The sequence below is a fragment of the Bos indicus x Bos taurus genome, chromosome 1, assembly GCF_003369695.1.
Source record: "Bos indicus x Bos taurus breed Angus x Brahman F1 hybrid chromosome 1, Bos_hybrid_MaternalHap_v2.0, whole genome shotgun sequence".
NCBI classification, from domain to species: Eukaryota; Metazoa; Chordata; class Mammalia; order Artiodactyla; family Bovidae; genus Bos; species Bos indicus x Bos taurus.
In genome coordinates this window covers 117,110,155-117,126,250 of record NC_040076.1, presented here as the reverse complement: position 1 = coordinate 117,126,250, position 16,096 = coordinate 117,110,155, and the positions used below count along the sequence as shown (strand labels likewise).

At 33.1% G+C, this 16,096-nt stretch overlaps 1 protein-coding gene across 3 annotated transcripts in view; it reads left to right on the top strand.

The window, feature by feature from the left end:
* TSC22D2 (TSC22 domain family member 2) overlaps nt 1–16,096 on the top strand; it is a 51,748-nt gene that overhangs the window by 22,808 nt on the left and 12,844 nt on the right. Inside the window, exon 2 of one of the 3 annotated variants that reach the window (XR_003511332.1) lies at nt 2,942–3,100. The exons of the other annotated variants lie outside the window; for them this stretch is intronic. The gene's annotated coding sequence lies outside the window, so the exon portion shown is untranslated. The remainder of the gene's footprint in view (nt 1–2,941; nt 3,101–16,096) is intronic. 3 annotated transcript variants of the gene reach the window in all.

Sequence of the window (16,096 nt, the reverse complement as noted above, 5' to 3'; positions counted from 1 at the left end):
TGTTTCATCTTAAATGATGCCAGAAAATTTTGTCTTTATCAACCTCTGTGCTGTTTGTTACTGTATTTCAAAACTTCAAAAGAAAATAATGGTTAATAAGTATTCACACTTGTTTCTTTTCTTTTTTTTTTTTTTAAAGTCTAGAATTTCAATTTCAATTTTTTGGTTTTTTTTGGTATCCCGTATAAACTTTTTTTTTGAAAGAGAAGTATAAATCATTGTGAGTAAACATGATAGATCTGTCTGTCTATAACTGTCTTGTTAAAGCTTATTTTCCCAAAGCTATATTATTTTTATATGTTAATTTCTTGAAATACTGTCTTTCCAGTATTCTTATTCTACTAGGTACATTTGGACCGATTTTTTTCCCATAAGTTTATCTTTGATGTTTCTAGCCTGGTTTCTCTTATACATATGGAAAGTCCGTATGTAATTATCGGGCATGAGGGGTTGCTCCATATCCCCCCTTTCTCCATTAAAAAATAAGCATTTCTGACCTTTTAAAGAGAAGCAAGCATTGATTTTTATAATATGTAGGAAATCTCAGAACCGTGTAGTGAACTTTTTAAAGAATTGTTGTTTATACTTTAAAAGTGAAATTTTGTACCAAAAGAAGCTAAGCACATGCATTCAAATAGCAAGTTCCTTTAGGAACTCATATATAGATTTGTCTGATTTCACTTACAAGTTTTCAAATAATGACTTGGAAATTGCAAATGGTCTACCTCTTTGCCCCTATGCTCACTCTTTTATTCTGTTAATACAAGTTTGCCATAAAATTAGGTAAATGACTGTAAACTTTAGCCTGGTTCTTGCTGGGCTAAAAGAACATTTAATAGCTCATTCTCAGTTCAGTAGAAATTTTTTCCTCAAAAATTAAAGAATGAAGTGATAACTATAGGAAATACTCAAGATTTGTTTTTTATAGCAATCTTGCCAGAGATTCAAGCTTATGAATAACTTCTAAATATTCACTTTCAGAATTCTAAGTTAAATTTTAAAGGATATCTAATTAATCTTAACTCTTTTCATCTACAAGCACTTCATTTACTCAATTTTATTTCAAATTTTTAATAAGAATTTCCTACATGTTAGAATTTAGTGATTGAAACTCTTCAGTTGTGAGCCTTGTTCTTGGTAGGAACTAATTTTGAGAAAGCATGCTTGGGGAAAAATTGACACAGAAGTTTTATATATTTTTAATGTGTACAACTCTTACATCCTAAATTTCCCATACATTTGTATGGTGCACGCAACCTTAAAGTACCATTTTTATAACACAGTACAAATAATTAAATCTGCTTTATATGGCTGGTTTAATTCTATCTTTCAGAGATTTTTTTTCCAGGCATTTATCTTGACAGTGCTTTTTGTTGGTAGGTCCTTTACTAAAAGACCGAGTAGTCAGCCATTTAAATGACCAGTTCATCAAAGTCTTACAGACAAGCAGCTTACCAGCATTACTGATTATATAGTTCAGGAACCATTTACTTTGCTAAATATGTCTGTGTATTGTATCTTCTCATGGGACTTGTCCCTCAAAAGAGTAAATCATTAAAGTAACTTATTTTATTTTTTAAATTATGGTAGAATTTTGGTTGATAGGAGATGAGAGTTGCATAAAAACATTCTAAAAGCATTTTGATAGTAATGTTGATGAAATGACCACAACCTTCAACTATTATTTATCCTAATAAATATGGATTTTTGCCTTCACCAGGTGATTACATTGTAAGGCTGTCCTTTGAAAATAAAATCTTTGATTTTGTTGAAGTCAAATGTGTTGTCAGGTTACATTTGGAAAGGTTATATTTGTAAATTGAAAAAATTCAAGTAGACCTTCAGATTATATAGAAGACTTTTAAATGACCGTGTGTATTTAATAGAAAATTTAACATTAAAAGTTAAAATCTATAACAACGTAACTCCAGCCCCCTATATTTGGGTCAAATATCTCTGGAGATGGCTGCAGAGTTTCCTTTACAATGCTGTCTTTGAGTTTTTTATAACTTTGCACATCTAATCTTCCTCAATAAGGGCTTTCCTCTTTCCCCCTCCCCTTTACCTCATTATGCCATTTTATTTAGGGGTTTGATGTAGGCAGAAATGTGCCCATAAATGTGTGGGTTCCCTTTGAATGGATTACTGCTGACTAAAATTATAAATCAACATTCTTATCAAACAGAAAATTCAAGCAGAAAATGATAATATTACCTTCTAATGATTAAAACAGGTACCCAATTGAAAGCTTTTTTATAAACATGTAATAAATTTAAGATTATATTCTCAATGAAGTAATTTTTACAATTATTTAATCTTCCTATCCCCCTATTTTCTTCCATGCCCATAGGGACTTAGCAGCAGCAGCGGCATACACAGATGAGCAGTAGGATTACTTTCGAGTAGGATAGATTGTTATATCTATTACATAAAACACGTACTAAAATTTTATTCTTTCCATCGTGTTGTCTAATTTTAAAACTGGGGATGATAAAGATAGACTTGGATTTAGGTATTAAGTTGAATGCTGTCTAGAGCATTTAGTGATTCATATAGATATTACTGATCCAGCCACCTGTGCTGTGTAAGTCTAGAAACTGGTATGGTTGTGGACGAAACAGTATAACTCAAGTGCCATTCTGCAGAACTACAAAGCTATCTATACCAGGTTATGGTGTTAAATCATAATTTCTGGATCATGATCTTAAACCTTTGATGGGTTACATTTCTACTTGACTCTTTACTGACAAGTATTCCTGAAGCCTGAAAGTCCATGTTATTTAAAGCTTGAAGTATCCAGATCAAATATGAAATTATTTTACATTTAAAAAAAAAGTACAAAATATCAGTTGTGTAATCATGGTAGAACATAAACCTTTGCTATAAAAGATTTTTAAAGGCTATTTGATTAAAACACTTATTTACTTAAACTCTTTGCTAGAATTTTTTTTAGAATTCAGCATCGGAGGAGGAATGTGACATAATAATGATCGAAAGCCGAAAGTTTAAAAGTTGTGATGCCCTCACATGGTTGAAGGGTTATTCTAGCTTCTAAGGACTGAATGTTGTCCACAAGAGTGTCTCATCAGGTCATAAATTGGTAAGACTTAATGGATTAGATTTTATGTATTATACCTGATGTTATTGTATTGAGATGAATATTTATGAACAAACTGAGCACATTGTATAACGTAAGAGTATAGTATTAAATATATACGTTAAAACTTGGAATTTTTAATACTTGGAGTATGTAATCCTTTCAGGCTGTATCTTTGCAGTGGTATTTAATAGTTTAAAAAATAAAGTGACATCCTATATCATAGTATGATTATTTAAATATTGCTATCGCATCTGCTGTGGATGCTTACGATATAATTAGGGACCCCATATACCTTCTAGTTAATATCCCAAGAAATATTTGAGAAATACTGATCTTTTATAGAAGTTTTACATCCATCTTTTTCATAAACTATAATTTAATTACTTATAGGATTTTATTTTTCATAAAAAAGGCATTTTTCATGCTGTCACTAAAAATGAAAGCTGAAGAAACTCTCTCAGTTCTTGAGAATACCTAAGATGATAATATCAAATGAAAATAATATATCAGAAGTCATTATACATTATTTGTATACCCTGAAAAAACATTTCCTTTCAGAATTGTGTTCTGCTTAGAAAGCAGAAATTTGTAAACTTGTGTTATAATAGGTCTTCTAATTTTGCTTTGTTTTACATAGCTGTATTTTGTAGGGGAACTCTTAAAATAAAATGGTTTAGATTAGATAATACAGTTTAGATTTAGGATATCTTAATCCTCAACCTGATCATCATATTTTGCATATGAAGAAAAAGAATCTATGCTAAGATACATTTCCAAAGTTATACAGAAAATATTAGAATTAATATTTTTCATTAAAATATGGTACACACATTTTGCAAGCCTGTCAGATATTTGAAAAGCATCATCTAAATAGACTGTGGTATCTATTTCTAATCTTAATCAGAAGTATGTTATTCTTTTGTACACATTCATACTAATTCTTTTTAATTATATTCTAAATTGCTTCAGATAATAGTATTCCATGACTTCATTTTGATCAGATTTTGTATACAAACTTAAGTTTCTTAAACCAGTAATAGCAATCAGTGGTAGTCTGGAAGAAAATACAACAAACTAATAGCAGTTGTCCCTTATTCTATATATGTTTTTCATTTTATTTTTTAATAAGTTCTAATTTCTTTGGTAAGGTATCTATATTTAGTAGTCAGTGGGTAGGCTTCAGAGGGTCATGAAGCCTGTGGAATTTTGGATAGAACATTATGTATGTTTTCAGTGAAAGGTTCAGAGCATTTGCCAGGTTTTCAAAAATAGTTGGGTAACATTGCTAGTGAATGTTTGTGTCTAAGGAACAGGCCTTGTTAGACACCCAAATACATGACGTATGAAAGAAATTTTTAATGAGTACACCAATCTGTAACTCTTACTGATATTTATCCAAGGGTAGTTTATTATGAGTGATCATTAGACTGATGGAACAAATCAGAGCCTAATTGCTTTTAGTTTAGAGTATATCCTTTGAGTCTCTGTGATCAAGTGCTGATTGAATTTCTCCACAGAGTAGTTGTTTTTTTTTGCTACTTAGGGATTACTATATGTCAGGGACTGCTAAGTAAAAATATGCAACATGATATCATGCCAAGTATTTTTGACCTGTTACTTAATTTTCACAGCAGATGTATATATACTATCAATAGCCTCAGCTTATAGAGAAGGAAAGTGAAAACTTAGATTAAGGAACTTTCTCAGGTCACATAGCCATTAAGTGGTGAAACTAGGGTTCAGATCTAGCTTTCTAAGTGGAATCTGGGCTCTCAGTTGTATGCAGGTCTAGAGAGTAACCCTGGAAAACTTGAAGGATAAGATAAGGGAGAATATCATATTGTATGAAGATATGAATACATAATTTTGACTTCCTTTGAATTTAGTAGCAGGGGGTCATCCTCATTATAAAACCATCTTTTAAAGCACTTGCCAAAAAATAAATTTGTTAGGTTGCTTACTATCTAAAATTATTTATTGCATTGTAAAATAACATCCACTTAAATTTAATGCTTATAATTATAAACAAGTATATATGTATTAGAAAGTTTTAGTACTTACTGGAATAGTATTATACTAAGTGTAACCATTAAGGAGTTCATCCTTTAGTATTTAGGATCTATAAATAGGAAACACTATCAGCAGTTTAAAAGGCTACTTCAGACTGCAAATTTTGGGATAGGGAGATGAGTCAAATGTAAAACCCCTTACTAAGCTACATCACATTTGCCCTTAGTTGTGGATAACCATTAAGAAACCTATTTTATATTTACTTTTAAAATATTTATGTAACATTTATTTTTGGGGGGTCAGAAAAACAGGATTTTTTTTTGTTGAGCAACTACTTGGTGCAAGTCCTTTTCATTGGTTTAATTTTATCTTCAGATGAACTCCAAACCTTATAACCTTTAGCCTGTTTTTAAGTGTTTGTAACAGAGTTCCTGTGTCTAAATATGGCTTAATAAATCTATGATAATATTACTGCTTAAAGCAAAAACAAATGAAACTGTACCTTACTAATATAAATTATGTAGTTAACGTGTTAAGTATTTACCATGTGCAAGACACAAATGCATTATCTCACTGAATCCTAGCATCTGGTCCTATTTATTATCCTTTGGAGAGGCTAAATAATTGGTGTGAAGTCATACCGTAAAATCAAATGCGGATTCAAACCTGGGTATGACTTCAGAACAAAAACCTTTTATTTGGTACCACTTCTGAGTCTAGAATTATAAATCTGAGTTAGAAGGGAATGTAGTGGTCACTTAGTCAAACCACTTGTCTTATACTTGAATTATGTCTACCACATACCTTCCAAGTTGTCATCTAGCCTTTGAACACCTCCAGTGATGTTTATCTTAGCTTCCTGGTCTTCTTTCTTTTTCCATTTCATGTTTAAACCTTTATAAACCCTTGTATAGCAGAGACTCTAAAATGTGAAGCAGAAAAATACCTTGCCATCATTTAAAGATTTAGTAGAGAGGTTAGGTTCATGTAAAAATGTAAGCTGTACTACAATTTCTATGGAAACATTGAACTGAGAATATTCTGTAGTTCGTTCTGTTAGTTTTCATAGCAGCTGTAGTCAAGAATATGGGTTCCAGTTCATGGCCATGAGTCATGGTTTTTAGTTCTGAAGCTCTTTTTCAGTGGATAAGGAGACATTGCTTAACATCTTAGAGATCGCAGGATGTTTCCTCTCTTCCTAATTGTTGATTCTAGAGGTGATACGAGGGTTTCATGGGACTCCTTTATATGTGCATTGATCCCCAGTATAAAAAGAGTGAAGTATATCTGAATTTCTTCAGAATCCTGGATCTACTTCACTTAGAACTTTTGCTTGTTCATGATACACACTTAAAGACATGACAGTTTGAGTTGTCAGCTTTCTCTGACCTGACCAAACCAGCAAGCTTTGAACTCCTCTTTCCACTTTCAGGATAGCCTTTGGTTTCGTTTTCTTCTTCCCGATGATTGAATTTTAAAGTCCAACTTTTTTCCCACAAAGTCTACTATGATTTTGTCATCTCCATAGAACTGCTAAATTTCACTGGCTTAATTTTGTCAGAAGTAACCTGAAAATCCATAGCGCTGACTTTTCCTCATACTTAGAGTTTCTCTACTTTGGTTGCCTATGTTATATAGAAACTGTTACACTTTCTTCCTTTTCAGTGAATAACAACCAGATGAATATCAGAAAAAAGTTTATTGGCTTTTTATTTAAGCTGACTTTGTCAGGGAGGAAAAAAAATTCTAATGAAGCCTTCTCTTTATTATTATGTTCCTGTGATATCTTTAGTTTCTAACAGTTTAAGTATCTGGTTGATTTCTTAACTGTTTTTCCCAGCACAGTAAGCTCAACTTGCCATAAGTTCATGTTGAACTTACAACATATAATTAGATAATATATTAAATACTATATGTTTTATTCCATCCTTTATTCAGTTAAATGTTCAGTGTCAATTATATGCAGAGTGTTGTAATAAGTAGACCCTCGAGATAGACACAGTTCCTACCTTTAAGGTTTAATTCAAGGAAGAAGAACGTTCAGTGAAGACAACAAAAACAGTTATTTATGGAAGAGTCAGAGGGATAAGGGCCTATTGGCAAGAAAGGAAGAGGGCAAAGATTATGTTGGTAAAGCATACCATTTCATTTTATTATCTCTAGAATTTAAATTGATTTAACAAATTTCAGGTCATGATGTAAGTCTAGAAACCATCATAAAAATTTTACATAAATTGATGTGTACAAACTATTGTAAAGTTCTGTCACTAGTCATGTCTATTTTATAGAATTGTTATTGCCTGTAATAATTCAGGATATGGATCTAGGTTGAAATGAGAAAAAGCAGGGAGTCCCTGGTTGGTCCAGTGGTTAGGACATGACAGTTTCACTGCCAACGGCCCAGATTAAAAAGAAGAAATGAGAAAAAGTAATTAGCTGTTAAAACTTTTGCCGCTGAAGATGTGCATTTTTTACTGCATTTCTCCATGAGTGAGAAAACCTTGTAACCCTTTAAATTTTATAATACTGCTACTTTATACTTTGCTTTATTGTCCCAGATCCCTTTTTGAGTTAAGTAATTCTAAAGCAGTGATTCTCAACTAAGGGAAATGTAGTTTAGAAGCAAAACAACACTTTATCCCACTCTTTTGAGTTTTTAGTAATATTTATTGTTGAAATGTCATGTAACATATTTTTGGTTAAACTGGTTTTTGGAAATTTTTATGTTGGATTAAACTGATTAAGTTATATTTTAGTGGCCTTTGGAAAAGTTTTTTACAGTAAGTTAAGATTATATATATCTAAACAATGAAACTTTAAAATCCTATCAAAGATCAAAGAATTTTACTGATGTTCAATTCACAGGAATGCTGTGCTTCATAAACATTGATGTGAGTTTAAATCTCAAGTCAAACAATTTTTATTAGCATATATTTTGTGACTGCATTGAATCTTTAACAAAGAGTACAAAATAATCAAAGAAGTACAAGAAATCAAGTAGATTGAAAGCATAACTAGCATGATTTGTCTTTGGGAAAGACCATAAAGGCTGTTTCTTAATATTAATCATAATTTTTGTTTATACCTTACTGCTTCATTTTTAATCCAAGATACACTGGGATAGTAAACCTTAAACACTGTCAAAATCCAAATTGATCCAAACAATAGGAGGAACAAAAAAATTTTAAGTACTACTATTGTAAAAAGTCTCATATAATCCTTACAGCAATCCTTTATGGTAGGTACAAACCATGACCCATTTTACAGATGAGGAAACTGGTTTCAGTATGTTAACTTGGTAAGAGCACCTCATTAGTAAGTAGTGGAGTTGGGATTTTAAAACGAGCTTGTCTAATTCTAAAGCCTATGTTCTTAACCCCCTTTATTACTCTTGGAGAATTCAGCCTTTTGCTTAGGCAGCTACTAAGAAGTCAACTGTCTTACCCCAGAGTGAAGCAGAGAGCAAAAGACAGTTAAGCCAAACGGTAGTGAAGTGACAACCTAGACAGTTTTAAATATTCAGGGCATGCCTTCACAGTACTCTTCTTAGATTTGTTGAAGATGAGCAACTTAATTCTTTGCTCAAACCCAGGCCAACCTATATTTTTAAAACATCCCAAAATAATTGATTTATTAAAAGTAAAACAGACCAGATTTTTTTCCCCTGATACAGTATTCTCTTCACTTTATTGAAGGGTAATGACCATGCTTGGAGCTGTCCCTTTAGTCTAAGTCATAATGAAACAACGATCTCTTTAAAAACCTCATGATACTTTTACTTTTATTCTTCTGGGTTTATCCCTATTTTGAAACAGTTCCTTGATAACCTCCATTCTTATTTATTACTATTCTTGGACTTTGGGGACAATTAGGAAGGGATATAATATAGTAAAGAAAGGTTAATTATTAACCTGGGAACAAAAGCTGAGTTTTAGTCAGATAACCCTAATGGTTAACCTGATCAGTTTTACTTTGTCAAATATATTGTCCATAGAATTACGCTTTTTCTATAAAAGCTTTTTTAAATAACATCTCTGCAGGCATAAATGAAGAGATTAGCTGTAAGACAAGCAAAAATTATGATCTCTTCACTGGTATTTGACATTTGATATTCAAGGGGATAGTCTCATTTTGACTCATTTGGTTAGGCCTCATTGTGGAAATGGGATTGAGAGGATTTGTTCAAGAATAGCTGCGTAGTTTAAAAAATTAATATGTGGAATGCTTGAGAAAGAAGAGACAATTATGAGGCTATTCAGTGAAAGAAATAATTAGTTTTCTCAAGAAAGGGTAGTTTCTTCCCAGCCCTTCTTCTAGCTTTTTACCTGCTGATCTTCTCCAGTGTCCTGGCCCTATTTGTCTTCACTCTTTAACTAGGCTTATCTCTTACAGTTGGAGCTACCTACCACATTCTGACAACTCTCAAATCTAGTTGCCAGAGATTACTCTATGGAGTTCTACATACCTATTCCTAGTAACCTTATTTCTCAACTTTTGTTTCTCCATCGTGATCTATATCCTAGAGTCAGCAGTCCCAAATGTAGCTTAAAATGTCTCATTTCCATCTGCAAGTTTCTTTGCCACTCACTCTCCACCCCTCAAAAAATCTTAACAATCTTTCTTATGACTCATTAACTATCTCCCCACTCCTGAGTTGCTCCATACTAAAAATTGCAGTCATTGGTGTTTTCTATGTTATAGGTGACTCTCATTTTTATCATCCCTCTGATTTCTCAAAGATTCTCTGTGCTTGAGTTATAAAACTTTCGTTTTCCCTTGCTTAATCCCTGTGACCAAGCATTTTACAGTGTCTAGCTATTCCCTTTACTCCTTTACTTCCTTGGGTAACTTTTTTAAGACTTGAGTTGAATGTTACTATCCTTTCTTCTCACTGAATCTGCACCCCTCTTCCCTTCCCTCCCCTCCCATACCCATCCAAACACACACACCACCACATTGAAGTAGTTAGGGTATTTCGTAAGTCTCTAAAACTAAATGATGAAGGAAAAAAGCCCAATAAGAGTAACTTGCCTCTGGACATAGTAAACCTGAGGTGAGGCTAAGTTGCAATGTATATTTGCTAATTCCACATCTAGTGGTCTTCTCTGTGATGAACACTATCTAACTTCATGTTCTTCACCCAATATTTGTTGAGCGTTGTGTGTGTGCAGAGGAGACAGATTCGATTTTTTTTTTTTTACAAAAGTGTCATCTAGAAAGGTAAATGTTACTGAGATTTGGCTGTTAGGAAATAAGAGGCAGAAGTTTGTTCAGGATTTATCACCTGTTACCACCAAAGGTATTTGAATTACCTAGGTGTATGGAGTATTTCATTAATATTAGCAAGAACGTATAGCAAGTTTAGTTTCAAATTGAAAATGAGAAATGAGAGTAAGGAATGTTTCCTCAATTATTTGTTTTGTGTTTGGTTAAAATAGTAGCGTTACCCAAGTTTATTAAATACCAAGGAATGTTGGAAAAGTTTTGTTGTTAAGTGTAGGAAATGATTTGGAGGTGATCCAGTACAGCTACTTTGTGTTACAACTTTACCGAAAAAAAGGCCCCAGAGTCAGCATAGCAGGTAAGGTATTCAGGACTCAAATTCCAAGTATACAGGTTTTGAGTCTTTAGTCGTATAGCATTGTTTATTAAATGTCTGCCAGCCCTATGGTAGATTGTTAGCGCTTTTGTGTGGTAGAAGATTGATGAAACTGTTAGAACACACCCTATATGCGGAGTGCTGCAAGTGTAGTGTGAAGCATGACTTACTGTATTACTTCTGGAAGAGTTACAGAAGGCTTTCCAGAAGAGAAAATATTTGCACAGAAAGCTCTAAAAGAATGGTAGAGTATTTAAAGAGTGAGAAGCAGTATCAACAAAGAGAATAAAAGTAAACCGCGGAGCATCTTAAGAAGTTTAGGCTTTTCAGTTCAAAAGCTGCAGGCATTTGGAATTGGGGGGAGGTGAGGTGGGATAATGTAAAGGTTAGCAGTAGAGATACATATAGTAAGCTAGTTCCTGATTCTTCCCCCACTTTTCCTGCCACACACACTTTGGCCCGTTTGTATGTGATTGCTGAAGAATTCGAAGTTACTTTAAAAATTGTAGATGAATTTAGCTACATAAAAAGATTGTTTTATAATAGGCCCACTGCTAGGTAAAAATTTATTCAATGCTTCTTGGCCTCTGAAATGAAATGTAAATCTTAAAGAACTTTACATTTTTGCTTTTATTGCCCTTGGCATTGTTTTTTTTTTTAATGTTCTTTCTCCAGTTTTGTTCATTTTCATATACTTACACCATGAAAATTGCCTTAGTTGGTGACAGTGTTATTATTTACTCATAGTCAAAGGGAAGGAATGCCATATTGTTAACCATTTAAAGGAGAATTGATCTTAACTACAAAATGGCTGTTAAACATAGTCCTTTCCCTGAAAGTCTTTTTCTTAATCTTTATCCTTTTCCTAACACAGCTGGAAAAATTTGAGCTTTTATGTGTTTGTAATGTCTTCATTCATATTAAGAATTTTTATTGACTTTTTCTCTTCTACTGAAGTTTTGTTTTTTGTAGGAAAGATAGGTCTTAAAATCAGTATCAGAAACCATAGAACTTTTACTAGGTTAACCTATATGGTACTTTAATCTCCAAATTCTCATATTTTTAGATGTTGATTAACTATCAGCTTCTATCCCGGCAGACTAAAAGGAATGGCTTTAGAATATCTAAAATGAATATATGGAACTATATCCACTATGTTATTTTTCAGTATAACTAGGTTAAATAGGTTTTTGTTAGTTATTCTAAACATAAATTGGGAAAAATACCTTCCTAATCTCTCTCCTTCTTTTTTCACTCTCAGATACCAGTGTACATCTCAGTCTAGATAATTGTCGGTTGTATACTGTTTTCCCAGTCTCCAGGAAGTAAAGTTAGCCAGGACTGTAGTGTCAAATTTTAAATTTGGGCTTAAACACCTCTGTTATGTGTCCTTCACTCCCCTGTAATTACGCTATCACCAAATTACCAGTTGCTGCTTTGTAAACAGTAAAATGAAATCTCTTTCAAGAGAGTCTCCTTTAAATGTAAGCACTCCAACATTGGGGAAAATGCTACCCTCCTCCTACCCCTTTCTCACACCCTTCTTTTTTCAGTCTGACTCAGAGGAAGGAAATAACTTTTTCATTGTGTCAAACCTTGCCTTATGCTAGTCTAATAAGAAATAACAGTGCATAAGCTCATTTATCTTATGTAATTTATCTTATGTAGATATGATTTTTCATGTACTTACTACATTTAAGTATTTAACTTGAAGTAATAGAATGTTAAACTTTCTTAGTGTATTGGAATGTTTGGACTGTAATGGTAAAATTGCTATGCTGTCTTCCTTTTATATAAGTCTCGTGACTAAATCTTTATATCTTCCATCTTGACTGTTTTAACAGAAAAATAGTTTGGCTAGTTTTTAAGTTGTTTCCTTAGAGTAGCTCAGGAAAAATATCTATCTAATTATATCAGAATTTTACTATCAAATAATAATTCCTCCAAAATATCATAACTTTGAAGTGTAAAAAGTAAAAAAGATCTTACCAATGCTTTATTTGGAATTCATTTTTTAATGCAACACTGTGTAAGCTTATGTAGCCCGTTGTATCTTAGATACTTATCCGAGAGACTTTTATAATTTAGTTACCAGCATCACTTTTAAACAGAAATAACTATACTGGGAGTTATGTTTTTAAGTGATTTTAATTCACCCTAAGCCAAGGAAATAAATTTTGCAAATCACAAGTATCATGTATATTAATAGTTTCCTGTGTTAAACATAGTACCTAATATTTCAGAAAGAAAAAGTTCCAAAAGCAAGAGGAGTTGTTGGTCCTCTTCCCTCCTTTCTTCCTTTCTTGTTTCCTGTCTGCCATTTGGTCATGTCTTAAGTTCACACTGTAATAACTCCTTTATGAGTCATTTTCATTTTGGAAAATGTTTTTCAGTATTCTTCAAAGTGCGTGAAAGTAGCCTTCAATCCCTGTTCCCCTTGTGCCCGCCTTTACAAACAGATAACTTTCTTTGTGTGTGTTTCCAGTCTGTCTTCATATACATAATATGCAGTACATAATCTCCTTCTTCACATAAATGATAATACATACACATCATACAGTTTCCCAGTTTCCATCTCAGTACACAGAACAGCACCGTTGTGGGGTTTTTTTTTTTTTTTTTTCCTCTTACTAAATGACTAGTATTAAATGAATGGCTATACCATGATTTATTTAAGCCCTTTCCTATTGCTAGTCAGAAACTTTGCTATTACAAACAACGTTGTAATGAGTAGTTTTGTCAGTACATTTTTCCTATGTATGTAAAAATATCTGTTGGATAAATACCTACTTGTAGTATTGCTGACTTGAAGAGTGAGGGTGTGTATGTATGTGCAAAATTTATTAGATGTAACCAAATTGCTCTCTGTAAGGATTATACCATTATACCATTTTTCACCAGCACAGTAAAGAGAAGGCCCATTTTCCCACAACCTCACTAATTTTGCGTTAAATTTTAATATGTTTGCCAGTGTGTTTAGGGAAATAATATCACATATTATAGTTTTAGTCTATATTTTTATTATGAGATATAGAGTATTTTTAATGTCTTGTTGAATGTTCATGTGTATTTTACCCATTTTTCTACTGGGGCTTCTTGTCTTACAGATTTATAGAAGTACTTCATATATTTTGAGGCCTATAGTTAGAAAGGCCTCTCCCACTCCAAAACAGTAAAGAATTCCTTCCTAAATGGACTTTTTTAAGGTCACTGATACATATATGTGGTTGACTTGGACAAAGGGAATCTGAGGTAGGAGAGGGACTTTATATTGATGGTATACCTTTTTGTGTGTACTCGCTGAGTTTATTGACTTGCCTGGCGGCTCAGATGGTAAAGCATCTGCCTACAATGTGGGAGACCCGGGTTCGATCCCTGGGTGGGGAAGATCCCCCGGAAAGGAAATTGCAACCCATTCCAGTTCTCTTGCCTGTAGAATCCCGTGGATGGAGGAACCTGGTTGGGGTGTCGCAAAGAGTTGGACATGACTGAGCGACTTCACTTTCACTTTCCTTTCACTGAATTTATTCTTTACCATGTACTAGTATCTCCTTTAAAACTTTTATTTGGAATACTTATAGATAAGTTGCTCAAAAAAAAAAAAAGAAGTGCAGGGAGGTCTCATGTAGCCCTTCATCCAGTTCTTCCCCCAATGGTAAAATTTTGCATGACTATAATATAAAACACCTGAAGTCCAGAAAATGACATTGGTATAATCCACAGTGTGTATCCTTTTTTCCTCTTTTTAAATATTCTCTTCTGGAAGAAAATTTCAGGATTTTGACCTGAAATTAATTAGATGAATGTAAAATATGCTAAGGGCATTGGTGAGCAAGGTATTTATTGATGCTAAAAACAAATATCAATCTTTGTATATTTAGCTGGGTTTTTAATATTTCCTTGGTAAAAAGCTTTTTTCACAGTATGATTGAGTACTTGATAACGTTTAGTTTTGTGAATAGCCATTTTACCTGCTTGCTTAGCATGATAATAGCTTTTATGGTCCACAGAAATCACTTATTTTGTGTTACTGAGAATAAAAATTTCCATGGGGTCTTTTGTCTATGTTTTTTAAGCCATGAAATTAAACAGATTGTTTTTACATTGGTAGAACTTACGGTTAATAATTAGGATACATACAATTTGAGTTCTTAGCTTAATTTTCTTATTTCTTCTTAATTCATATAGATAGAGACTATCTATATGAATTTTTATCTACGTAGGATCTTTTTTGGAAGGAGGATTATTTGCTCTTAATTGTGAGAAAATGTAAATATTTTTAAAATTCCTTTTACGGAAAGGGTGATAGTTTTTTGTTGTTTTTTTTTAACCTTGATAAGCTTGCTGAGCTGTAGATTCATTGGATTTCTTCTTTTGCAATCAGCTACTTAACAATTACTTTCTAAAAATAAAACACACATTTCTTTGAGAGGAGGCAAAGTGTAACCCAGGTTAGAATTAAAGCATTCCTAGCACTAATGATATAGTGCTTATTATGAGTGGCGGGCAAGGGGATGAAGATTGTAAATGATGTATTGGAAACAGTATGTGATTCCTGAGGACTGGCCTCCAAGAAAGACTATAGCTTCTACTTTTTAAAAAGAATTGATTTTACCTGGTTTGGGTAAAGGTGCTTGAACCTTAGTGTATGAGATTGCCAGTTCAGTCAAATAAGTTCTTATCACAAACATTTTATTTTGTGATTTGTGGAATTCCAGTTTTAATTGTATTGTGATTCAACAGAGAAGATTAGGAGGGTCTTTGAGTAAAGCAAGGTAATTTTTTAAATAATATTCTGCATATGGATCTATATAGTCTTAAGGTACCTTCAACTTTCTAACAAAAGAACATTTTAACCCTTAGCAGAGAATCAAACTATGCTGGTTGTCTAAAGATCACTGAGCAAGTACCTTTTCCTAGAAGCTACCTACCTTGTTTTCAGACCTGAACCTCTTCTAGGAATATGCTAAGATAAATGCCATGTTATGAACATAGTTGGATCCATGCTTAATGGTTTCACAACTAAGTTTAAGCACTTTTTACAATGCACACAACTCTGTATTTCCTTTAGGTCATTATAGATAGTTACTTTCTTCCTTTTACAGTCTTAATGTTGTGATAGGAAAAGCATGTGTTTTGGTATTGATTAGGTTAGGTTTTAATCCTGTCCCTAGGGTTGTGTCTGGAGAAGGCAATGGCACCCCACTCCAGTACTCTTGCCTGGAAAATCCCACGGACGGAAGAGCCTGGTAGGCTGCAGTCCATGGGGTCGCTAAGAGTCGGACCCGACTGAGCGACTTCACTTTCACTTTTCACTTTCATGCATTGGAGAAGGAAATGGCAACCCACTCCAGTGTTCCTGCCTGGAGAATCCCAGGGATGGGGGA